Genomic DNA, 27551 nt, shown 5'->3' with positions numbered 1-27551 from the left:
AAAATTACACTATTAAGGGTGAATTGGGGCCAGAGGTGCTGATCATTTAGTGCCTTATAAACCCAGTGTATCTGTCTGTGTCACAGGAGAGAACAGATGGGACACTTAGATTAGGATAATTAGGAAAATTTAACGAAGATTAATAAAGGGACTGTTTATGAAGGTGTACGCAGGTTGCAGTGAAATCACTAGGGATAGTCGAATACCCATAGTAACAGCAGGGCCTAGTTACCAGCCCTAAAGCAAAGGAGCAAGGGGTGGGGGAGCAGTGATCTTACAGAAACCCAGGGAGAGAGAGGCCTGAGGAAAGAGGGCCTGATAGGAGACTTGGGAAAGAATGTAGCCAATTCAAAATAACCCCACAGAAAGGGAGGCCCCAGAGAAATAAATAACCTGACCTCACTTTCCTTCTCCCTCCAGCTTCTGGCTGGTGCCACCCACTGCAGAATCCTACTATATCCAAAGGCAAAGGAGCCCCCTGATGCAGTCCACCTGTCCCAGCTCCCAGGGTACTGAGGGGGCAGAGAAGAGCTGATCGTGGATCTGGAGTGGCACACGGAAGGGGTATTTTCTGCAAAGAAATGGGTCTTCATTCTAAAGGCAGTAGACGCTTCCAGTCTTACAATTCTTTGCCTTATAGCCCTCATGGTTCTCATGCTGACACACTTCTCCAGTTCACAGGCTTGGGATTCTGATGGATTAAGTTCACAACCTGGACCTACCACTTCTTAGCTATATGACCATGAGCAAGTTATTTAATCTCTCGAATTCCTCATCTATAAAATGGGAATAATAATAGTAACTTTTGATTAGGACTATTGAAAGGATTAAATACAATAATGCATTTAAAGCACTTAGAACAGTGGCTGGCAAACAGTAGGAGTTAAAAATGTTTTTAATACCTTGATTCATATTATTAACATTGGGAGAAAAGAAAATCAAAATTTAGAGACTTGTCCCAAAAAAATCACAACTAGTCAGTGTTAGAACTGAGGGAGATTCCACTACAATACATTAACTCGAACAATTGTAGTCTACACTTTTCCTCATCACCCCCCACCCCCCAAGATGATACATTTCTTGAGGGAAAGGATTATATGCTATTTATTTTGCATCCAGGAACCCATCATAGTACACAACTGTTGCTCATAAATGTTTGATGAATGAGTATCTAAAGCACGGTGACAGAAGGTACAGAAGTAATTACTGGAGGAGAATGGGGAGCTTCCCTTGCAAGCCTAAAATCCTTATTTCGCTCCTGAATAAATAATTCTCTAAATAACAAAATGTAATGTGGCTCCTTCAAGAAGGTACTGAGATTTAGCAATAAATTGCAAACAATTGACATATTGTAGGATGGCTCTGAGGCCCATTACTTTGGTCAAAATATTTGAGTCTCCATATCTGAAACTCTCCCCTTCCCTAACACATATCTATATTGGAACTAGAGATAATCTATAGTTTATAGGAACTCATTAGAGCTAATATTCTCTGCAACGTATGGTTTTTGTTATTGTTTGGTAGAAGAAATATGCTTTATTCAATGTATCATTCAGTGAGGCACACAGTGGTCTCTTTGGAGTTTTATCCATGTCATTGGGCATTGAGCACTGGGACAGCTTGGGGTTTCCCTGGGAAAACTGAGGCTGAAAGTGTATAACCAGAAGTGTGATCTTACTTAATGTCTTACTTGCATGGGAGGAAGGACAGGGTAATTTAGTCATTTTAGGGTTAGAATGATCTCAGAGTAAACCCTGTTCATCACTCGATGTCACTAAATCCATACGGAAAAAATAGACTAGGAGGCAGAAGGTGTATCACAGACACTTGGTTGCACAGGGTAATTTCACTAAATTATAAAATTAAAATAATAACTTGCTTTGCCATCATCTTAGGAACGTCATTAAACCAGATGTGATTTTTTTCTGTGCGGTGAATGATATAAAGAACAATGCAAAACCCAAAAGTTATTCTCTTTCTGTTTATAAAAACTTGACATTTACACATTGTTTTTCCTATTTAGTGTCTTTGGTACTCACTGAGGGTTGTTCCTTCCATTTGGTCAAGTTTTAAGGTGATTCCTGGGTATAGAAAGGCCCTAGTGTAGAAAAAAATGAAAGCTTGACTTCAAGTCCCATCTAGATTTGGGCAGATCTCAGCAGATTATAGCAAAATTTGTAGAAACAGTTTGCAATTGCGTTCCAGAAAGCACTGTGCCATGCTGTACCTCCGATTCACTGTGAACTTATAGTCAGAACAACAAATACTAAGTATGTACTAAGAGTCATGTGCTATGTTAGCCAAGTGGTTTCTGAATAAATTCATAACCATGTCCCCTCTCCCAGGGGAGTTAGTGGTTTATTACTGTGCAGTGCAGTAATTAACAGTAAGGGCTTTGGGTATGAAGCTCACTCCCTTCTCTCCCAGCCTCCATTTTTGTCATGTGTAAAATAGGGATATCTACCTAAAATAATTATATCTGCCGCTTAAAAATTCTGTGAAGATGCAACAGGTTGATAATTATAAAGCTTTCAGCGCAATTTCTGTCACATACTAAGTGTCCAATTAATGACGTCTATTTTGATTTTTATTAGGAAAGGTACCTACAGCAACAGATCTAACTGTGACATGTGCCACACAGTGACAGAACAGAGGCGGTGTGGTTATCCAGAGAATCTTTACCCATCTTCTCTTACTGTCCTGGGGTACACGTACTTTTTGCTTTAGACCCAGTGATTATAATGTCAGAGACACGAATGTGATGTTACAAATGTTCAATGGAAAGAGGAAGAGCGATCTCTGTTCGTGGGAAGTATGCAGCAGCATCTCTGCAGGCATGGGCAACGTGGCTCAAGCACTCGGGCCATCTCTGGAGCCTCGGATTCATTTGGGCGCCTAAGTGGTTAAAATGCTACAGGAGAAAAACACTTCCAATTATTTCCAAAAAATTCCTCCAAGTTGCTGATGGTTCTCCATAAAACTTAAGAAAATAGAGTTTTTTTCTTCCAGTTGAAAACAGTACATTTTCTTCGAGACAAAACAGGAACAAGATTGACACTGTGAAATTTTAAGCATTATGAATCTTATGAACTATAATTAACTTATCAAAGATTTTTCTAGATTTTTGATAGGTGGATTTCTTTGTGTAAAGAACATAAATTTTAGTTTTTACTTATTTCAATCATGGCGCCTAATATGATATAGACTTAAGGGTTTTGTGTTTGCAGCTTCTGTTAACTAGTGAAGGAGTGGCCTAGAGGATAAGTTTTGGGGATGTTTGGAAGGTGCAAAGCCACCATGGGCCGCAGGGGGCGGTGGAAGGTTTTTCAAAGGATGTAAGCCATGAGCTGGGTTTTAAGGGATGGCGAGAGTAAAGGTGGGTGAAAGGGGGGAGTAAGAAGGTTTCTCAAGGCATAGAAAAGGTATGCCTAATGTAAGGCATGCGTGGAGGTGCCAGGGTAGGGTGTCAGCTCTCAGGTCAGCTTCAAAATATAACATCAACGTCTGTGCCTTAGGGAGTAGTATTCATTCTTGATAACAGTGGGGGGAAATTATTTTTGATGGAGACATTCTGGGAAACTGATAAAAATTTAGAGCATGTCCTGTAGCTCGCATGTATGGCCATATAGCATTGCATTGTCTGGCCATGGTCCCTTCCTTGAGACATAGTTGCAACGTGATGATTATCTAGTTAGTAATGAATTTGTCCTGCTATTTGCAAGTTCATCTACAATCATTTCATTAAGCTCTAACTCTTGTGAAATGGAGCTTCATGAACATAAGACTGAGTGTGAATGCATGTTTCTTGTTGATGCACACTGAGTGCATCTGTTGTATGGCTGTATCTAAAATTCTGTAAAGATGTGACTACTTGTGTCTCCATGGAGCCAGTCAAGGTGAAAAATTCCAAATGAGACAGTAAATTCCAAGAATTCTGCATGGAAGAAAGAGCTTACCTGCAGGCCAAGGGACTCCTTTGGACACTAGCCTTTGCCTGATTTTTCTTCAGAATTACAAGTTTGTTTTTTGAAAGGGGACAGTTCGGAAAACTACTTTCCCAAAGTTATTTTTGTTTGCCTATAGCACTTGAAGAGAATCAAAGGTAGGGAAGAGAATTAACATTTATGGAATGCCTGCAAATACACTGGGCCTTGTGTACATTTCACCTTTATATCAACCGTCTGAACTAGGCAGAATTATGTCTCAAGGATTAAAAGCATCACGGGAGTGGTAATTGTGGTCTGTTTTGTCTCCCAAGTGCTTAATACAGTACCTGCTACATACCAGATGCTCAATTAATGCTTCTGGAATAAAACGAATTGGGCCGAATCTTGTCATTAGAACAATTAGTGGTAAAGCACAGTTATGTCTTTCACAGGACTGCAGAGCCACCATGGTGTAGGCGTTGTGCATTAGGAAGATCTGAATGCAGGTTTATCCAACTGCAAAACAGTATCATAATACCTCTCCGTGATGGCATTTTTCATGAAAGAAAAAAACCTGTACAATTCTCAGTAAGGCAGATGTTACTAATTCAGAATTGGAATTCATCTAGGAAGCAGACAGAGCTGCTGATACCCCTGGATTAGGCTACAGTTCAATTTTCTCCTGAATCAGAGAGGAGAGAGGTTTTATATGAATATTTGTAAGCTGCCTTAAACCCTTTTGAGGCAAGGATGAGTCAACATAAATACACCAGAAAGCAATGCTGAGGATACACTATGGTTTCACTTTCATCTCAACAGGTATTTTACTTACTAAATGCCAACACGATTTCTGGGATCAGGGATATATTGGAGAAAAGATACAATTGCTGCCTGAATTCACTCACAGCTTTATTTCAGGTGGGGAGATGAATCAAATTAGTGATTTCTAAACATAGTTGTATATAAAAATAACCCATGGAGCTTGTTTTGTATACAAAATTAGCCTATCAGAGGTTAGGTCTGAAAATTCTTATTTTTGCCAGTAGCCCCAGATGATTCTGATTACAGCTACATGTATGAAACCCTGAATCAGATGCACAGTAAAACCTCTTTCTACTTTGGAATTCTATGATTTTCTATTATTCTAAAAGTTTCTTACAAAAATAGTGGGGGGTGGGGGTGGGGGTGGGAAGAGATGTGTATTTCCCACAAGAGCAGAAGGGACAAGGGTTGCGGGTAAGGAGAGTTTGGTCTGGAAAGTCCTGGGCAGCATGAGCCAAGCACCAGCCCAAATTCTTACTGACTTAGGCTAGAGGTAGATTCCCTAAGCTTTTTATCTAGGTTTGGCTACCTTGGAGTGACTTAGGCTAATTATGAAAATTAAGCCAGCCTAACTTGTATTTCAAATCTTTCTTACATAGAAAAATATCAAATCATCATGTCTGCCCGTGCCACACCAGCAGAGCCGCACAGCGCAGCTGCTTCCTGTCATTAGAGGAAAGGAACCTGGTTAAATATGAGGCCTGGAACAATAAAATGCATAGAAGGAAAAGTAGGTACTAAACTTACCGACGGTCTCAGAGAGATTTTTGTGAACTTGACCCCAAAGGTAAGAGAAGTAAAAGCAAAAATAAATGAGTGGTGCTACGTCAAACTAAAAAGCTTCTGCACAGCAAAAGAAACCATCAACAAAACAAAAAGACAACCAACCGGATGGGAGAAGATATTTGCAAAAAACACCTCTGATAAGGGGCTAATATCCAAAATACATACTGAACTCATACAACTCAACAACAGCAAAACAGTAAGTCCAATTAAAAAACGGGAGAGGACCTGAACGGATACTTTACCCAAGGAGGCATACATATGGCCAACAGTTATATGAAAAGATGCTCAGCTTCACTAGCTAGTAGGGAAATGCAAATCAAAGGACATCTCATGTTTTGGTTTGAATGCTCCTGGTTTGAAAAATGCCTTTTTATTGTGTGAACAATAAATTTTTACTAAGTACTTAAAAAAAAAAGACTTCTGTAGAATGAGCCACTTAAATAGGATTCCGTTCTCTTCATCACAAATACCAGTATGAGTGGCTACTGTGAGTTATATGTTAATAAAAACCATCTGTTAGTCTTGTATATGTTAAGATTGCTTTATAAATACCAAAATATGAGGAAAATAGTTAATACTTTATTATATATAATAATTACATTTGTTAATAATTAAAGTAGTTACCATTTATTTATTGAATGTTTAATATTTCCAGGCACTATGCTTTGAAATATTTTCCACACTTTATTCAATCTTCTTAGTAATCTATAAAGTATATCCTTTTTTGATCCCCATTTTACTGATGAAGAAACTGAGGTTTATAGAGGCTGTGTTCCTTCAGACATTCAGCTGGCAAGTTCAGGCCAAGGACTCAAGCCTAGTTCTGTCTGACTCCTCAGTCCACATTTTAAAACATACACTAAATTAGCTTTAAGTAAACAAAATAAATCCTTCCCTACACCAGAATATCTTTCTCTAGTCATTAAATTATGTTTTTGAAGAATATTTAAAGGCATGGGAAAATTTCCCTAGTATAGTAAGTATTTATGATACACAATTATACACACACACACACACACACACACACACGCATATACACATTTAGAAAAATGCTTGAAGGAAATACATCAAAATGTTAACATTTTTCTCTGGGTGGTTGAATAACAAATGTATTTTATCTTCTTTCCAATACTTCCCTGTGTTTTCTATATTTTATATAATAACTATTTATAGTTAGGAAGATAATTATATGCTATTAATTAAAATAGACTATTACTATATTAGAAAGATTATAAGGAAATTCATCAAAACATTGAGAAGGCTTTTAGTTAGTCAAAAGAGCTATGAACATGCAATAATAATGATTCTTTTACTTACAATTTCTAAAGACCCCCCATAGAGAAAATTTTAAAAATCCAAATGCTTTAGTTACCACATAAGATCCTTTATAATCTAGCCACTGGCTATTTTTCCAGATTTATAATCCAGCTCCTGGGTATCTTTCAAGACTTAATGTCTAAAACTTTCTGTGAGATGTGTTCTACTCTCTGGCTTCACCAACCACTTGAAGGTGCTATGTTCCTTCATAATTCAATTCCTGGACATATGGTTCCATTTGCCTGAAATCACTGGACTATATAACCTTTTTGAGGACAAAGGTCATGTTGTCTTTTTTTTTTTAAGATTTTTTAAATTGATTTTTAGAGAGAGAAGAAAGGAGAGGGAGGGAGAGAGAGAAACATCAATGTAAGAGCAAAGCATCGGCAGTCTCCTGCGCTCTCCCTACGGGGGATCAGCCCCAGCATGGGCCCTGACTGGGAATAGAACCTGCAACCTTCTGGTCCACAGGGCGAAGCCCAACCAACTGAGCCACACTGGCCAGGGCAAAGTCATGTTGTCTTAAGACTGGTATTCAATTTACCTAACACAGTGCTTTTTACCTAACACACATATTTGTCAAATGAATACTGGGTCTTCTTTTACATACTCCTCCCTCCACTTTCAGCATAACCAAGTGGTTAGATCCAGGCTTCAGAGCCAATAAAGGGGCTGAGTGGTGTGTAGCTTTCACATTTACTCTACATATTTCTGTTGGAAAGTTTTACAGAGGAAATGTATTCATATACTATTATGTTACTTGAAATAGGAAAGACAAGGAAACATATTTTATTCACGTTTCCTCTGAAAGAGAGAGCAAGGTTAGCTATTATCATCTTTTAATCCTCTGTTTAAATATCACCTCCTTTCTAAAGCCTTCTTGTATTCCCGTTGGACTCAGTTCCTTCTCTATCTTCCCACTTTCCATTTGCTTTTTATGTCTCTATATCTATGTATTTCACTGCATTGCAATTATTTATTTATGACTGTTTTCCCTACTATGATGTGAAGGAGAGTGCAAGGTCTACTAACTCACCTTTATATTGTAAAGGCTTAACTCAATATACATTCAGTAATGACTGAACATGCATATGACTCCTTTCTCAAATAACTCACAGGCTGTAAAAGACCTCGGTGAGAAGGTAACATCTTCTATTTAGGTGACAAAATTCCTCACCTGCTGCCTGTTGTTATTCTAATGCCCCTTCAAGTGCAGCATGCCTGGCCAACTTGTCTGAAATGGCTCATCCCATTCTGTTCGGCACTGTCTATTTGCCTTTCCTATTATATTTTTCTCCTCTGTACTTACTACCATCTAATATGGGATGAACTTTACTTGTCTATCTCTTTATTGCTTGTCTCTCCTCACTAGAATATAAGCTCCATGAAGAGAGATATGTATCTGTTTTGTTCTCTGCTATATCCCTAGAGCCTGAAACAGGCCCTGTGGCATACTGGAGGCATCCAATTTGATATTTGTTGAACAAATGAATGCTATGTACAAAATTACAGAGACAGAAGGTGAGAACAGTGGAGTGGCTTTATTATACAAAATCTAAGCTCTTTTCTTCAGTACAGTTTTGACAACCAATGAGAGGCACTGAACTCAAGATGATGCTCTGCAAAGAGCTTTGCGTGATAGTCTTATACTGACTGATGTACAGATCTTGTCAGGATCTTAATTGTCTCTAATAGACAATTAAATGAAGAGAAGGGTGAGCATCCTTTTATTAAACGTAAATAATCTACTAAGAGGCCTCTCTCAGTCTTTGGTACAAGGTAACTTAGGGAAGTATCTGCCTCCAAGCCTGCCACACAGTTTCAAAACTGTTTAGGACCCTGCCTCTCACACAATCCACTGCGTGAGGAAAGCTGTAAAGTTGTATTCCCCAGATCTTGGTCTTAAACAGTATGTAAAGTCTTAGCTTGAAACATACTTAAAGCAGATCTAAGTAGATACCATCTTAGGGTACAATCTCAACAAAGTCCTTTCTAGAGCACCAGGCTTCTTCCATGTAGTCCACCAAGATAAATGAAATGAGAAACAGACCAGAGGCAATTAGCTGAGGTAACTTACTGATATCCTGGACAACAGGTTGGGAGCAAGAACAAAAGATAAAGTTTGTTTTAGAATACTTGCTATTCCCCTTCTTTTCTTTTGGCAACTGAAGCCAACATGGCCTATCATCTGCTCAGACCTTTCCCAATTTTAGTTGATAAAACCAGACTATCTGCTATCCAAGAACACTGGTCATTCTTTTATCTGTAATAGGGAGACATACCCAGTTTATAAAAAATGAAGCCGACACATTTTTAGAAAAGTTAAATTAATGTTGGGGGGTGTCTTTCTAGTTAACTTCCCTGAAATTGTTATTGCCCTATCCAAAGACCATTCTATAGACTCAGGCTCATGCAATTTCTGTAGGAAAATCATTACCTGGTGTGTATATGTGTGTGGTAGTGGTGGTGGGGAGGGGGGGAGTTATTTACACTGAGCTTATACTACTTGGTTCAAAACCAGTCCCAATTGAGAGTGATAAGTATCCAGTAATGTCTACAAAACCCCACATGTGTTTTCTTTTCTTTCCTTTTTTTTAAAAAAAAAATTATCAATTGATTTGAGATAAACAGAGAGAGACAGGGAGAGAGAGAGAGAGATGGCTTTGTTGTTCCACTTATTTATGCATTCATTGGTTGATTCTTGTATGTGCCCTGACCAGGGGGTCAAACCCGTAACCTTGGTGTACTGGGACGATGCTCTAACCAACTGAGCTACCCAACCAGGGCTCAGCTATGTTTTCCATAAGATAGAAACAAACACACAGCGGTTAATGTAGGACAGCCATGATGATGATATGTAGGTTCAAATCCTGGCACTGTATTTTACTCCATGTGTGACCTTAAGAGCACATTATTTAACCTTTTGAACATGTATTCTCCTCAGCTATAAATTTGATAATAACAGAACCTTAATATAGCATTGTTGGGAAGATTAAATGAGAGAATACATGTAAAACATTTAGTATCATGCTTGTGACACTAAAGGACATTCGATAACTGTTAGCTATAACAGTGAGCATTTCCATCAAGAAAGAGCAACTAACTTTCCTTCTTTCTAGGAACTGAATCTTTTTTGGTGGGAATATGTGGTTGAGAAAGGTCTACGGAAGAGGTAGCATCCAATCATTGCTACCACTTCAGCAACTTGGAAAATCTGAGTATTAAGAATGCATTGTTTTGTATTTTCTTGATTTTATTAACTGAGAAATATAGAACTAGGAACTGTTCAAAAGTGGGACCTCCCTTCCCAATTAAGACAAATATGTTTAATGCTTAATAGCAACTACAAAAACACAGTTTAGCTGGCCAGCGTGGTTCAGTGGATGAGCATTGACCTATGTATGATCCAGAAGATTGAGGTTCGATTCTTGATCAGGGCACATGCCCGGGCTGTGGGCTTGATCCCCAGTAGGGGGTGTGCAGGAGGCAGCCGATCAATGACTCTCTCATCATTGAAGTTTCTGTCTGTCTCTCCCTCTCCCTTCCTCTCTCTGAAATAAATAAAGATATTTAAAAAAAAAACAACAACCCACACAGTTTAAATTTACTGTTTGTAGCATTATCTTCCATTATAAGTGGCATTAATCATGCACACTTATATTTTTAAGATAGATATCAGCAATTATTCTCAATAAGAACAAACCTCTCCCGAATCACACTGTTAGAAATGTACATCCACAACTTACTGTGCCGTCAAAGTAACTGACAGTTTGTGCCTGACATCCAGGCACTGACAGTTGGTTGGAAATGAGTGAGAAGCACCTATCTTTGAAGTCTGTCTCCGTAAAGAAATTTTTATGTTTCTGAGGTTAATACAGACAAGAACAGCCCATTATACCAAGATCATCAAATATGTGAAAGGAAACTGACAAAGAAAAAGGCAGCTTTTGTTCCCCACAATACTGGATGCAAATTTGAAAGACGGCTTGCTTTTATGAAGACATACCTCATTGCTTCCTAATTTCTTCCCAGAAAAACAGACTGGGGATGTAAGGTGTGCCTGAATGACTAGTGATATCTAATTATCACTAGCTGAACACAAGGCCTGTCACTGAGTATTCGCATTTCTAAATTAATTAGCAAAGCAATGAGAAGGAAACATCAAATAACTGAATATTCTCTGGGTCCACAGTTAGTCAAGATCACATGGTATGGCTGAGAATCACTAACAATTAACACCTGAACATTCAGCCTGTAACCTTATTTGACATTATGTTTGTACCTTTCTCTGGTTTGGGCCTTTGGGGGAGGAGGTGTGGAATAGCAGAATAATATTCATCAGCCGGTCCTGTAAAAGTGTGATAATTTGAGTTGGTATCAACACAAAGATGCCCTGATGACCTGACATAACATTACCTCCAGACAGTATGCTTCATGAGGGTAGGATTGCATGTATTTTACTCACTGCTTTATTCTCAGAAGCCATAATAATGACTGGGCATTGCAAGAAATTTATAAATAATTTAGTGAGTGGATAAATAGCAAACATGTAAATATTATAATCCCAGGTAGAAATTACTATGAATTAAAGTGATCTTTATCAATGCACTACTGACAACAGAAACCTCTATTATCCAGAAAAATGGCTATTTCTTTTAATAACTCCAGAATGCTGATTATCATACACACTCAGGCACACACACAAGGCTCTTCACGACCTCACTCCTGCCTACTTCCCCCTCATACATGATGCTCTAGCAACGCTGGACTGAGCTGTTTGCTATTTCCCATTTCCCATAAGCACTATGTTGTTTTATAGCCCTGTGACATCACTCGGTCTTTACTGCTTGAAAGATTCACATTGCCTGGCAAACCACCTGTGATTCTTTTTTTTTTTCAATTACAGTTTATATTCAATGTTATTCTGTATTATTAGTTTTAGATGTAGAGCACAGTGGTTAGACAATCATGTACTTTAGAGAGTGGGCCCCTGATATTTCAAGTACCCAGCTGGCACCATACACAGTTATTACAATATTATTGACTACATTCCCTATGCTGTAATTATCATCCCTGTGGCTGTTCTGTAACTACCAATTTCTACTTCTTAATCCCTTCTCCTTTTTCACCCAGCCCCCCAACCCTTCTCCCCTCTGTCAACTCTCAGGCTGTTTTCTGTATCTATAAATCTGTTTTTACTTTGTTTGCTTATTTTGATACAATTTAGATGTTACCTTCTCCAGGAAGCTTTCCATAAACCCCTGGCAGAGCAGAGCCCAGTGTATCTTTGCCGCCATATCAGTCTGTACAGTCCTGTATCATGCTAGATGTTCAACAAATGTTTAATGGAGACACAATATCACTTACAAAGTTAAACCAACACCATTGGATATTTCCATTTACCTTCCTATCTCCCCTTGACACTGGGAGTGACATCAGTGATGAGACTATTTTTCTTGTTCACTGCTCTATCCCCAGTCTGGCAGGGGATAGCCACCTGACCTAAGTTTACTGAAATCAACTGAATGATCAATGCAAACAGTAGTAACCAGGGTCAGATTTCCTCAAGAGTAGTTCATTGAAACAATCACAGCATCCTTGTTGCTCATCCTAGGTAACCTGAGAGCTTATAAAAGCATATAAATTTGCAGACTACCTCTACAGCTGTCATAATTTATTTCTTCTAGACTATGAAACGAGTGATTGTGTCCCAGCTACAGTCTAAGCTGACCTAGGGCCACCGAATCAAGGCCCCCATCATCAGAGACCTCACAAAAATGAGACCAAAAATAAGATTTATCCAGGTTCTCCTGGATCACATTCTAGTCCTTTCTCTGCTGTCTGAGACAATAATTATTCATCCATTTCCTCTTTGAAACATTCCTGCCTACCATCAAATTTGAGCACTCCCTTCCCTGAGCCCTACTACACACTGGACATTTCTCCATCACAGCACTTCCCAATTGTATTAAAACCATTTGTTGAAATATATGTCTCTCATGTATCACTGCAAGATCCCTGAAGGCAGGACTGTTTCATTAATCTCTAAATTTCAAGGGTCTAATCCAGTGGCTAGCCCATGGACACACAGATCAATGTTTTATGAATGAATGAACCAATAATCCTATGTACAATAGGGTTCAGTAGAGTGTAGTGTTATGAATAGGTGTTATAAATACATAAAAACAAGAAATCCACAATATTTGCAAAATACAATATAATCTCCAATGCTGGCTTTGGGGAAAGAACTGACATTTACTGAATGTCTATTATGTACTCAACACTGTGCTGGGTTCTAAGCACTTTGTCAATGTCACCTTGTTTCATTTTTATAATAACCTGTCAATGTAAATAAAATCAACTTATTTTTCAGATGAGGAAACACGAACTCAGAGAACAGGGTTATAAATTTAAGAAATGTCTGACACCAAAATTCCTTTGCCTGCTATTGAGACTATTATTTAAAGAGAAAAGTATTCAGAGAGAGGATATGAGGAGAAAGAAGATGAAGGGATCTCTGATTAAGGGCCAGCATGAATCCCCCCCATGCAAACTGTGTCAGCCCCAGAAAACAAAGTCGCATTTCATGCCCCTGACTACCCCTGCCTGCCTCTCGGTGGCTAAGCAGAGAGCTCACGCTGCCCCAGAGACCCTGGCAGGTCTGCCCGGGCTATAGTTTTCCTGGGCTGGGTGGCATCAGCAGATGCCTTAAATGAAGAGCCTTACTAAAGGATCCTTTCAAAGCTGTGATTACTTAAGGGCATTTTCTTTGCTTTTTCTGAATTTCCTTAACACTTTTATTTTAGTATAAGTTTTCGATTCTGCCAAATAGATTTCATAGGAATGGCTCAATAAAACTATTTAGCAATAATGGATATAAGGGCAGATGAAAACTTTTTAGTTTCAACACAATCAAGCAATACTTTGCACATAATGTCTCATTTCTCTGGGTGTTTATACACTGTTTTCCTCATTAGATTATAAGCTCTGAAAGTGGGAACCACATTCTGCTTAGCTGTGCACCCCCAGGTCAAGAATAATATCTTAAATATAATAGCTGTAAATTAAAGTCTGCCACTGAATTATTAAAACATATACATCATTCTCCTGTCTGCTCATGAAGGTTCTAGAAAGCCTGACACAGATATACACTTTGAGGCAAGGAATAAATCGGATACTTTCCTCAGACCATGCACTGTGGGGGCTGGAACCCAGGTTTAAGCATCTTGGGGGGCTAGGGGTTGTCTTGATCTGACGACACCTTTAGAGCCGGTTTTCTCTTTTCAGACAAAATAAGCAGTGCTGCCATTTATGCTATGATAGCTTTAGACACGTTAACAAGTGAGAATTGAAAAGCTGGAAATAGCAAAGCTTTTGTGATTAGATTACCAAGGTTCCCGGGAGTTGACCCCACAGGACTGCAGATGTTTTCTCTGCTTGTCTATCTTATGTAATGATAGATAAACTTCTCAGGAACCTGCGTGGATTGGATTCTTGCAAATGTTTACTGTTCTAGGCGAACTCAAGGGAATTAATCAGCTTTGGAGAAGGCAATTGGCTTCCACAAGAACACAATGCAGTAGTGAAAGTGGGGGCAAGCTAAGGCCTGGGACCGATCCCACCTTTACCTTAGAGCTTTCCTGCATGTGTTTTGGTTTTTTGCCCTCCCACGCTCAGGGCCCTCAAGTAGGTTTAACAGACAATATTGAGCTTCTCTCTGATTCTCCCAACAGACTAAGCCTGCTGTTTGTTTGCTTCTGGGGCGACCTGTCCGCTCTCTTTTGAAATACACAAGCCACTTGTTAATGTGGTTTTTTCAACAGACCTCAGCTGGACCTTACCCACCTCGTGGGCAGGGCCCAGCACCGCCTGGCTCGCTGCCTCGCCCTCACTTGCTGTGCGCCGCCTTCCCTCTGAATCAGCAGCTCCTGCAGCCCGCTTGCCCTGCACCTCAAAGAAGATGGGTGAGCCCTGTTGACCAAAGCATGCTGTGAGGCCCCTGGGAATGTACAAGAAGAATTCAGACGCCTACTACTGTATATTTTTATTTTAATAGTTGTGTATTTTTATGGTTAACCAATATTTATTAAAAATCTCTTCTTCTATTTACAGATTTAAAGCACACTTGCCTTCTAAAATAAACTTATTTCAGTATGGAAGTGCTTTTATTCAGCAACTATAAAGAAACTAATAATATAGCTAGTGCATGGATATGAAAAAATATTTCTGCTATATAAAAGAATCGTGACTGACATTCAAGAAACACTATGTTACAGCGTAAGTTGACCCAAACAATCTTCTATTTTCCAATTTCCTTTGTGGGTCCTCAACATGTTGAACCTGCTTTTAATTTGAGAATATTTTGGGTAAATTTTTTTTCTGTCACAGATGTTAGAAACTTAAAAGTTGTATGTGTTGTTTTTCTACATAATACAATACCTGGTACAGAAGGTGCATTTTTTAAAAGTCTGTTATTGATAATATGTATGGAAAATTGGAAATGAATTCCAGTGTTGAAGTCAACAGTGTTTGGCATCCAAATGGCCGCCATGCTGGGTGACCAAGGAGAGACATCATAAATGGATTCTAGGTTCGCTAAATTAATATTTACTTAGATAATATATTAAAATAAATGAGTTGTATGATCTCATAAACTGGTTTCATATTATTGAGATTCTACACTTGATGTGCACACTCAAAATCAACCTGTTTTAAACTATCACTGCTCTTAGAACGCTTGCGTTACTCACTCTAAATGAAATCATCTCATTATATAACTCTGAGAAATATATTACATTTAGTTTTATTTTTTTAACGTTGATATTCACCACATTCTCACCCTTGTCTCCTGGGTTTTTCCTTCATTTCCCAAGGATAACTGTCACTTTAACAGTGAGATGAAATCTCTCAGCTTCCCAGGCACTCAGTGGTTAGAAAACTTAGTCTAAAAATGTAGTTTGGCCGGGATTCCATTTTGCCAAAAAATGAAATGAGTTCTCAGGATAAGCCAGTTCTCTGGTTGATTGGTTTCACTGTAAAACTTTTGTTTTGCTTCATGTCACTTCTTACCTGTCTCCATTCATGCCTGCCAGAGTTATCGCCACACAGCAGTCTGTAAGAAGAGCCTCACCAGGGATAAGCCTGGTCCCCCAGACCCTGAGCCAAGGAAAGTCTGGAAGCAGATTAGGGCCTCCTTCCCTTTGACAGGTAAACCTGGGCATGCAGGCAGCTCCTGGATGTGCATGAGAACACTGAGCTACAGTTTCACACTTGCATGGACACCAGTCTGCCTGCGCCTCCACCCTTCCACTAGTTTGTAACTGGAAAACAATTCATCACCTCTTTGCCCTACTCTCAACTCTGCAATTTCATAATGTCAAAATGTCAGGCTGTCCAAGTGACACTTACTAGGGTAACACCATTCTCCATACTATTAATACCCAACATGCACACCCAGCCACAGTCTCTCCCACAGTCAAGAATGGGGGGCACTTGTCAAATTGTTTGATAAGAAAATTCAAAAGACATAAATTAATTTTATTTCTAGAGTAACCATATGGCCTAGTTTTGCTGTGATATTTCCCTTTATGCCTGTTCTCCCAGAATAATAAACCTCCTGAGCACTCTCAAAGTTGTACTGATTTAGACAATTGTTGTCTTATTTATGTCCTTAGAAAGGCCTCTTCACCTCTCTTAGTCTCCATCAAAGGGACTGAATACATGATTTCTAAAGACGCTTCTAGGTCTAACATTCTATGAGAAATAAGGCCAACTTTAAGTGCACCAAAAACCAAAAAATTAACTTAAAAAAATCACTTCTGAAATCTACCCATCCCCAGTAATAATATGAAATTTATTTTGTTATGTTTGGACTCATAGATTAACTTTCCCTGTGTCTTCATATTTTCATGTGCAAACTTATTTCATGCCTACCCAGCCTTAAACAGGTAAAGAACAAGTTCTCATGGCCCTGGAGGCTTATTTTCTCTCTACCTCTTTCTCAGTACCTCTTTGCAAGAAGCCAGGTGTAGAGAACTGACTCAGCTCAAAGACAGAACAGGCTGGTTCTAGCAGCTGAATGCTGGAGGCCCCCTTTCTAACAGGGCTATTTCCTCAACCAAGAAACCTATGTTATTAAGTAGTGAAGTTGATATTCCTTGCTTTCCTTTCCAACCTTCTGACACATATGTGAGTGTGAAGAGGTCAGGGTTCTGCCTCGCTAGCATTTTTCATAGTGCCTACAGCTAGCCCACTCAGGCATGCTCCTCAGCAGGACAAGAATGAATAGGGAAACTATATTTTGCTGATTTCTATTGTTAAGCAATATAAAACACCGTGACAAAATTAGAGTGCTGCTTTCATGGTATCAGTAGCCATTTCAACAGAGGTGCAAAATTATTTATCATCAATACACTGAGAATGAGGCAGCACAGTTCAGCAAGAGTACTGGGAAGCCTCTGGCCCCTGTCCCAAAGCTCCCATGTTGCAGCTGTGCATTCTTGTCACTGAGTCTCTAAATCTGTCTTTTTTTTTTTCAATTACAATACTATTTTATATTAGTTTCAGGTGTATAGCAGAGTGCTTAGACATTTATATAATATACAAAGTGATCCCCAGATAAATCTAGTACCCACCTGGCACCATGCAGAGTTATTACAGTTATTGACTATATTCCCCACGCTGTACTTTGCATCCCCATGACTATTCTGTACCTGCCAATTTGTACTTCTTAATCCCTTCATCTTTTTCAGCCAGTCCCCCAACCCCTTTCCCCTCTGGTGATTGTCAAAATGTTCTCTGTATAACTCTGTTTCTGTTTTATTTCTTTTGTTCTTTAGATCCTACAAATAAGTGAAATCATATGGTATTTGCCTTTCCCGGTCTGATTTATTTCACTTAGCATAATACCCTCTGGATCTATCCACATTGTCGCAAATGGTAAGATTTCATTCTTTTGATGACTGAGTAATATTCCACCGTACATATGTAAAACCTCTTCTTTATCCAATGGCCTATTGACGGGCTTGTGCCTTGCTTTCACATCGTAACTATTGTAAATAACATTGCAATGAACATAGAGGTGCATGTATCTTTTTGAATTAGTGTTTTCCATTTCTTTGGATAAATACCCAGAAGTGGAATTGCTGGGGAGTAGGTAGTTCTATTTTTAATTTTTTCAGGAACTTCTATACTGTTTTCCATAGTGGCTGCACCAATTTGCAATCCCACCAAGAGTGCACAAGGGTTCCTTTTTCTCCACAAACTCATCAACACTTTTTGTTTGTTGATTTAGTGATGACAGCCATACTGAGAGGTGCGACTTGATATCTCATTGTGGTTTTAATTTGTATTTCTAATTTGTATTTTTTATTTGGTTTCCCTTGTCCAAGGATATATATATATATATATTTTAAATTACTAGAAGCAATGCCAAAAAGTTTACTGCCTATGTTTTCTTCTAGGAGTTTCATTGTTTCAGGTCTTACAATTAACTCTTTAATCCATTTTGAGTTTATTCTTGTATATCGTGCAAGAAGGTGTTCTAGTTTCATTTTTTTTGCATGTATCTGTCCAGTTTTCCATAAATCAGTCTCTTTATCTAAGAAATAAATGCATTGGATAGATCAAACTAAATTCTGGACTATTAAGCTATCTCAATAATTTGATTATGGAATCCAGGAATAGAGAGAATTTGAATCCCAGGTATAATGGAAATATTTCATGTCTTCAGAGAGAACAGTAAATGCTCAGAAAGTGTTGCTCCTTATGTCCAGACACAGATTTCATTGTCAATGTTAAAAATGTAAAGTGATAAAAAAAAGTAGAAATCAGTTAAAATATTTTTGAGACACGTGTGAAAACAAACAAACTAAAATGAAAAAAGTTGGGAAGTTTTATCTGGTGAAAATAGGTTTTTAAAAATTCAGTTATTTACAGAGTAATTTTGAAGCAAAACCTTGTGAACTATTACTACCATGTAAAATCCTAGGGCATTTTGAAATACTTAAACTCATATTTCTGTCTTTTTATAGGTTATTATGTGTACCTTTGCATAATTATAAAATCTCTTCTGAATATAAAACATGACAGAATAGAGTATAAAAAGACTAATTATATATTGCAAAGCTGGTAACCTAAGTATTATGTCTCAACATTTGTGCAATCAGTGGCTATTTAAGAAATGTTATGAAGAAATCAATGGTCAGAACCTCAGTAAAATAGTGTCTTCAGGTTCCTGAATGGCACTTGACATGCTTCCTTTTCTAAATTTGCATTATACTAAAATATCCATCCATTTCCAAGACTTTTTTGAAAACTCCCCTATCTATTGTTTGGAACAGCTGGGTGGCAAATATATTATTATTAGTGAAATAGCTGCTCATAAGAGAACTCTTTTTAATTCCACCATCTGCCTCTGAGTTCACAATTCTTTATTGGACAATTTAAGCATGAACAGCTCTTCCACAGTGAAAAAAGTGATGCTCATACCTGCAGACTACTTTCCTTCTTTGAATGCTGAGTGTTTAAATAACATAAAGTACCTAATGGTTCATGTCCTGATCCTCACTTCTACCTCATCTAACACAGTCCTTTTATATCTTTCTTACTGATCTTGACAATATCTTCAAAATTCATCCACGGCTCCTTACTGACGACTGAGTGAAATTATGACAGTTTGTCATTGCATTTAGGAACCTCTTCAATAAAACCTCAATACCTGTGTCCAACTCATCTCCTAAAAATACCCAGTGCTCCTGGAACCTTACACCGAAATTACCTGCTCTTGACTCTTGGGTTGAAATAAATGTCACTCTTACACCGATACTTCCCCTCTCCCTCTATCTTTACATGTCTCAATTCTAGATGTCATTTAAGATACAGCTGAAATGCTGCCTTATTCATGATGTATTTTTTATTTTCCCATTAAACATATACATAGAATTAAAGTTAAAGATCTCATAGCATTTAGCACTTTGTACACTGTCATTTTATATCCTTTACTAAACTAAAGCTCCTGGAGTATAAGCCCCTATGTTTGAATTATGTAACCATCATAGAAATAGAACTAGTACACTTCTTGGCATATGGTAAAAAAAATCTCTCTGATAGTACAAATAATTCTCATGTAGCCTTCACCCTGATTCTCCAAATGCTAACATTACATAACCAAGTACATTTTCAAGACTAGGGAATTGACCTCAGTTCTAAACGGATAACTGGTCTATTGAGTTTTTTCAGAGTTTGTCCATTTCCCCACTAAAGCTCTTTCTCTAGGCAAGGTTCCAATCCAGAACCACAGGCAACATCTGGTTGTCATGTCACCTTAAGTTTCCTTTAATTCAGAACAGATTTTCAGTCTTCCTTTGTTTTCGATGACTGTCATTTTTAAAGAATACTGGCCAGTTATTTTGTAAAATATTGCTCAATTGGGGTTTGTCTGTGTTTCTTCCTGATTAAATTTAGATTATGTATGTCTGGCAAGAATACTACAGAAGTTATTTTGAGGCGTCTCAGAGAATCATATCAGGAGGCACATGATATTGATATCTCTCATTACTATTGATGTTCGTTTGGATCACTTGGTTCAGAGATTTTTGTCAGGTCTCTCCAATATCAATTTATTATTTCCCCCTTTGTAACAGCTAAGTACATTGTAGATAGATACTTTCAAAATATGAAAATATCCTATTTCTCATTACTCTAACACACTAATTTTAGCATCCACTGAGGATGCTAGTCTGCCAGGAAATGTCTCAAGAACTAGACATACTTGGACCTATAGATGGTGCTCTTTCACTCATTTACTCTTACATTCATTTATTCACTCTTTATCAAGGGCCTACAATGAGCCATGCATATATGCAGGGAATAGGTCATGATGGAGGCATGATTATATCCTTGAAGAATTGCTGTTCTAGTGAGGCAGTGCTCCAATAATAAATACATGGGAGGGGACAGTGACTCAAACTTTTGGTGGTGTGTCTGGGTGGGAGGGTTAAGAGAAGGTTTGCATGGAGAAAACAGATCCAGCTGCGAGGAAAATCAAGACAGAGAAATTGAGACAAGTACTGACAGAGGCAGGCAACTGTTATAAATGCAAACACATTTAAAAAAATGAAGTGACCCATCAAGCAAGATGACTGCCCCAGTAAAAGAACACCATCAAAACCATCCCCACTACCATCTCGGATGAACAGGCTCAGCTATGGTGAAATGGAAGGAAGGTTAGGCTGTGCCAGAGATATTTATAGACTCTTAAATAGATGTAGAGTGTGCACTGAATGACATTTGTGTAACCCCTTCCCTAATAACAGGGATTAGAGCTGCGGAAGACCTAGGCAATCATGGAGCCCAATCTCTGATCATTTCTAATTCTAGACAAGGTATAATGATAATTATTTACATTTGCATAATACTTTATAAAGCACTTTTATAACCATTATCTCATTCGATCCTCACAAGAATTTGGTAAGATAAGCAGAAATGCTATTGAAATCTGTATTTCCCTGAAGAGGAGAGTAAAGGAGTTAGGAAATTTAATGGCCGGAGAAAACAAAGCTAGGAAGTAGAGTCAGATATGGAGTCAAGGATTCTCATTTCTCATCCAATGTTCTTTCCATAATATCAACTTTTCCAATTTTCCAGTTAATCAAGGAGCACCTCATCCTTTGAGATGGTGAACCTAATATTGTCTCCTTTTTTAAACCCTCACCTCCTCACCCAAGGGGTGAGGATAATTTCTCCATTGATTTTTTTGGAGAGAGTGGAAGGGAGGAGGGAGAGGGAGAGAGAGAGAGGGAGAAACATCGATGTGAGAGAGACACATCGGCTGGTTGCCTCCTGCACACGCCCTGACTAGAGGCAAGGACCAAACCTGCAACCCAGGTGAGTGCCCTTGTCAGGAATCAAACCCAAGACCCTCCCATGCCCAGGCCTACGCTCTACCCACTGAGCCACGCTGGCCGGGGTAAGATTGTCTCTTCGTGACTCCCCTTGTATCTATTGTCTCCTGTCTATGGAGAGGCTCCAAGGAGTGTCATACAGAGGAAGTCTTTCACGGTGTGACCCGTGTGGGACATCTCTCTTAGCATCTCCTCAGGAGGCTGTGGAGAGGGCATATTCTTATCTTTATGTCAGTCTTTCTGAGAATCTCTGGGTGTGAGGAATGCATTTTTAACAAACCCATCTGGGAATTCTGATGCACATTGAAATTTGCACAGAGATTTGGAAGCTCTGTCATCAACAACAGTTCTCCCAATTAGAATAGATGAGGCAGAAGAGGAGGCGGCTCGCCAGCTTCCCTCCATGCAAAAGGGGCTTCAGGACAAGGTTTGGAGAGGCCCTCATCCTACCACAAATTCTATCAACCTTTATTTTTTTTTGCCTTTTTTTTTAAAAAAAAAAATTGAGATATAATTGATACATGACATTGTGTAAGTTTAAGGTGTACAAGATGTTGTTTGATACATGTCCATACTGCATAATGGTTATTACCACCTTAGCGTTAGATAACACCACTATCAAATCATATAATTATCTCATTTTCGTGCTGAAAACATTTAAGATCTAGTTTCTAGATCTAGTTTCTTAGTAACTTTCAAGTATATAATGCAGCATGTTAACTATAATTACACATTTATCTTCTAACTACAAGTTTGTACCCTTTTACAAACATCTCTCCACTTGCCCCACTCTCTAGCTCCTAGTAATCACTATTCTACTGTGTCTATGAGTTTTGCTTTTTTAGATTCCACTTAAAAATGAAGTTGTACAATATTTGTCTTTCTCTGTCTGATTTATCTCACTTAGCTTAATGCTCTTAAGGTCTATGTATGTTGTCACTAATGGCAGTTTTTCCTTCTTTCACATGGCTGAATGATGTGTGTGTGTGTGTGTGTGTGTGTGTGTGTACACATATCTTCTTTATCCATTCATCTGTTAACAGACACTTGGGTTGTTCCCATATCTTTGCTACTGTGAATAATGCTGCAATAAACATCAGAAACTTCTTTCTGATACCTTGCTTTCAAGCCTTGAAAAGACAAAATTTAAAAAAACACACCAGGAAGCTTGCTATACAAACACTGCTTCAAGAAAAACTTCCTAGGCTCTCCTTCCAATGAGATTGCCATCCATTAAACCTTACTTTTATATAAACTCCATATCTGCCCCTCCACAGGCTGTGACATCAGACCCAAGGATTTCAGGGAAAATGGTGAGGAACCCTCTTACTTTCCCCATGCGAATCTGAGAGGTAAGCAAATGTGCAAAGATCTGTGGAAAATAACCACCCAGCATGCACTGTTTGGAATAGAATCTGGGTATACAATAGGTCTCACAATTATGTTTTGTTTTTAGTGGCACAAGATTCTATGGGGGAAGGGAGAGTGATAGACAGGTGATATTTTGATAACCTGAATATGTTGAATCTTTAACCCCATCTCAATTCTCAAACATTTGGGACATCCACACTTTACCTCCCAAGCCACAGTCTCCCACTCCACTGCTGAATATGCTCAGGATGTCTGGAAATGGCAGAGCCCAGGCTTTTCACAAAATGACCCTCAGTGGTGACCTCTTAGAGGACATTTTCTCTCTTATTTTGGGGGCCCTCACAGACTGAGCAGGCTTGCAGGATTCAAAGACAGTGAAAGGGACATGATTTTAAAGCCTCAGGTTAGGCCTTGAGCCGTTTTGCCAGGATCCAAATTATTAGTGAACCAAACAGCCTGTCTAGAAGAGATGTGAGGCAAATAAAATCACATTGCATTATATCAGAAACCTAACAACAATTTTGCTCAATTAATCACTAACCAAAAATGGCAGATTGTACCCCCAGAAGCAGCAGATACTTCTAATTAGTTCTAGATTATTGACCACACTCACTGATCTGGCTATACATGCTGGAAGGAATTGCAGTTAATTGCCAGTGGTAATGAAGCTTATATTGACTAGTTAGGCAAATATCAAAAAACAAATTCAAAGCTGCTGCAACAAAAGATTGAAAGGTTGCTGAACAAGGCGGCTGTTTGCAGATTTGTCAAATGAACATAAATATGAGAAACATGGTAGTCAAGTTCTCTTCTATATCATAATTACAAAAGGAGATTAAACATGCACCTCCTATTTACTTAGGTCTGGGTTTATAAATCCAGGACCGTAGTGAGACAAATAAATTTGCACTACAGCTTGGTGGAAAGCCAAGTGAGAGCAATCTGATTTACATTAACTATCTCCAAGTGAATAACGTTAATGAAAGGCCAGCGGGAAAAAAAGGCAGGACAAGAAAAAATGATTCTGAGGCTTAATGGCAATGATTACAAACAGACAGGGAGACATGCCAGACATTCTGTGCAGCAAATGGTTATTTATGACAAGGTCACCTTTGTTATAAGTAGCTATTCAGCAATCACTGAGTTACAGGCTGGTGGGATCTTAAAAGTTATAAAATCTTCCCCTTCATCTACAGCTTCTGCAGCTGAAGCACAGGAGCAAGGAATGCAAGAGGGGGTTAGGAAGAAACAATTATTAAGCACCCATGGTGGGAAAGTGCACATCTCCATGCCTTTCCCAGATCCCACTCACTCAATCCCCACATGAAAAAGGTCACACAAGAGGAAGCTCAGGCTTCAGGAAGTGGTGGAGTTTGTCCTGCACACAGTGCTGTGTTTCTGGGAAGGAATCATTGCTGACCTATTTGGTGAACCAGTGGCAGTGCTGGGAGTGGACTCAGTGTCAGGAGTTTATTCCTAACCCAGGAATCAACCCATAACAGTTCTATCAGAGACATTTCCTAGAATCTCAAAAATAGTATCTGGGAAACACTTAAAAAGTACAAGAATTTGAAAATCTTTGGATTTTAGGACAAAGGAAGTCCTACCTATCCCAGAATAGTCACATATCTATATACCAATTGAGAAATAAGAAATTGACTAGAGTACATTGATTAATAATGCTGGCTGTCATTTATTGAAGACCAACAATATGCTTGGTTCTATACTAGACAATTTACTTGTATTATTCCCTGATAGTATAATTATTATCAGACATTGCAGATAAAAAATAAATGTATCACAGAGTGGTTAAGTGACTTATACAGGTTACATGGTCAAGTGGCAAAGCCAAATTTTATACCCAGGTCTATGGGCCCCCAAATCCTTGTTTTTGCCTCTCTACCACTTAGCTCTCTTGATAACCCCTAACTATCCACTGAATTCCCATAGCATTCTCAGTCTGAACAGTTCATTTGGACCTTGACCTGATTAAATATCCTGTTGTTTTTTTAATGCAAGAACATTACTCATTGTATTATTTTATGTATTTTTTTATTTTATATTTTTTCTTCCATAAATCTGACATATGTCTCATTCAGCTTCTTCTTGAATATTTTATATGGTTAGTTGCTATTGCAGATGGTAACTTTTAAAAAAATAATAGAATTCTTTGGGAGCAAGTTTAGTTTTATAGAAAATTTGAGCAAAAAGCACAGTGTTCCAATATAATCCATCAAGCTCTCCCCATTTCCTTTATTATTAACATCTTGCATTGGTGTGGTACATTTGCTACAGTTGATGAGCCAATATTAATACATTATTTTAAAATACAGTCCATAATTTATTTTAGGGTACACCCTCTGTGAATGAGTTTTGACAATATATAATGACATGTATCCTCCATTACAGTGTCATACAGAAGAGACTCACTGCCCTACACATCCCCTGTGCTCCACCTATTTATTCCTCTCTCTACCCTAACAGATCTTTTTATTGTTTCCATAGTTTTACCTTTTCCAGAATGTCATATAGTTGGAATCATATGGTATATAGCCCTTTCAGGTTGGCTCCTTTCACTTAGCAGTATGCATTTAAGGTTCCTCCATGTCTTTTTGTGGTTCAATATTTCATTTCTTTTTAGTGCTGAATAATATCCCAGTATCTGGTGTGGCTAAACCACAATTTACTTATTCATTCACTTACTGAAGGGCATCTTGGTTGCTTCTAAGTTTTGGCAATCATAAATAAAGCTACTGCAACATCCAGGTGCAGGGTTTTGTGTGGATCTAAGTATTTTACCTCTTAGGGTAAATACTGAGGAACACAATTGCTGAATCACATGGCAAGAGTATGTTTAGTTTTATAAGAAACTGCCAAACTGTCTTCCCAAGTGGCTGTTTGACAAGGGGAGTTTGATGAACAATTACAAAAATATATCCTGTATTTTTAATTTCTAAGGTTCTTCCTTTGCTAGTTCCTTATCTCCAAGCAGAGGGCAAGTATTCTCCCCAATCCAAAGATGGCACCTCACATACTGATGCCAGAGCACATGTCAATAGTGGTATCAGTGACCAAGGGCCTCTGTGGGCAAGCTTTGGGATGTGGGTCCCCAGCAGCCACCTCCAAGCCTGGCTTTTTTTAGTTAGTTTCTGCCCATGCTGAGAGCTGCCCGAGGCATTCGAGAGGAAGGCATGCTTACAAGGCCCAGCGGAAGTGGCTGCTGGGCAAACTACAAGGGTTTGATAATACTGAGTCCACCCAAGACCCGTCATTAAACAAACAGCCCAACCCATCTTTCTATGTGAACTGGTGCCCACTGACTTGGCTCCCAAATCATCTCCCAAATGATTCTGTTTTAAAAACATGTATACCCTTTATTTTATCTCATTTCGTCATTTCATAACCATGTCACGTTTCTCTCAACTGTTTTACTCCTTTGCAGGTATCAACAATCCAGAATCCTTTCTAGAGGCAAAGCCAGTGACAGTGAGCCCTGGCCTCTGGGGAAGGCAACAGAAATGAAGAAAACACTGCAAAAGGCACAAACAGCAGATAGCTCTTCCTCTGCTAATGAGGCCAAAATGGAAAACTGTAAGTTGGTAAGTATTCAATGCTACCAACCCATGGTCCAAGGACAAGGACTAATAAAATTCAGGAATAGAGTTAAGCCTAAAGAGAAACTTCCTTGAATTAGTGATTTAAAATATTATGTTTTCCTTATTTTGGTTTCCCAGTAGGACTGGAAACAGAATATTAGGAGGAAATAATATTTTTCAAAATTTTCCCTATTGCCTTCAGTTTTTCATACAAAAAATTCTATATAATTTGACCTCAAAGATATTTAAATACCACAGAATTAATTGTATTTGTTTTCTAGTCTTGATCAAAAATGGGTATTGCATTGATCTAAATTAAATGAGGCTTCATTTCCAGTTACCTTGCTGAATTGGAAACTGGTGAGCGGATGTTACTGCTTGAGATAAAGTTAACCAGCTCGCTCTGTCACCAATAAGCATATAAATTTGAAAACACTTTTCGACTTTTTACTATAGAAAGTTTCAGATATATGTAAGGAGAGACAGGATAATATAATACAGGATGATATAATGAACCCCCATTTACCCGTCATCTGGCTTCATTCCTCTTCAACATTTTTGTCAATCACTTAAACAAATTCTTTCTCTCTCTGGAATATTTTAAAGCAAATACTTAAAAAAAAAAATAAAGCAAATCCTTGACATCAAAGCATTATACCTGTAAACACATTAGTATTTCTTTCTAATAGATATTTAAAATATATATATTCCACAATATCATAATCATACCTAATGAATAATTTCTTAATATTATTTAATACTTATTTGATATTCAAAAATTGGTAAAACCAGCTTTTATTGTGAAATGCCATCAGGATGTCTCTCGTATA

The 27551-nt window shown here is 38.3% G+C and overlaps 1 protein-coding gene across 3 annotated transcripts in view; it reads right to left on the bottom strand.

Annotated features, from left to right (window-relative positions):
* The window catches only part of GRM5 (glutamate metabotropic receptor 5), a 358336-nt gene that overhangs the window by 152340 nt on the left and 178445 nt on the right, over nucleotides 1-27551 (bottom strand). The window lies entirely within an intron of this gene.

This window comes from Miniopterus natalensis, chromosome 11 (genome assembly GCF_054644295.1).
Source record: "Miniopterus natalensis isolate mMinNat1 chromosome 11, mMinNat1.hap1, whole genome shotgun sequence".
NCBI lineage: Eukaryota > Metazoa > Chordata > Mammalia > Chiroptera > Miniopteridae > Miniopterus > Miniopterus natalensis.
The sequence above is the reverse complement of the archived record's forward strand: the minus strand, read 5'-3'. Positions and strand labels throughout refer to the sequence as shown.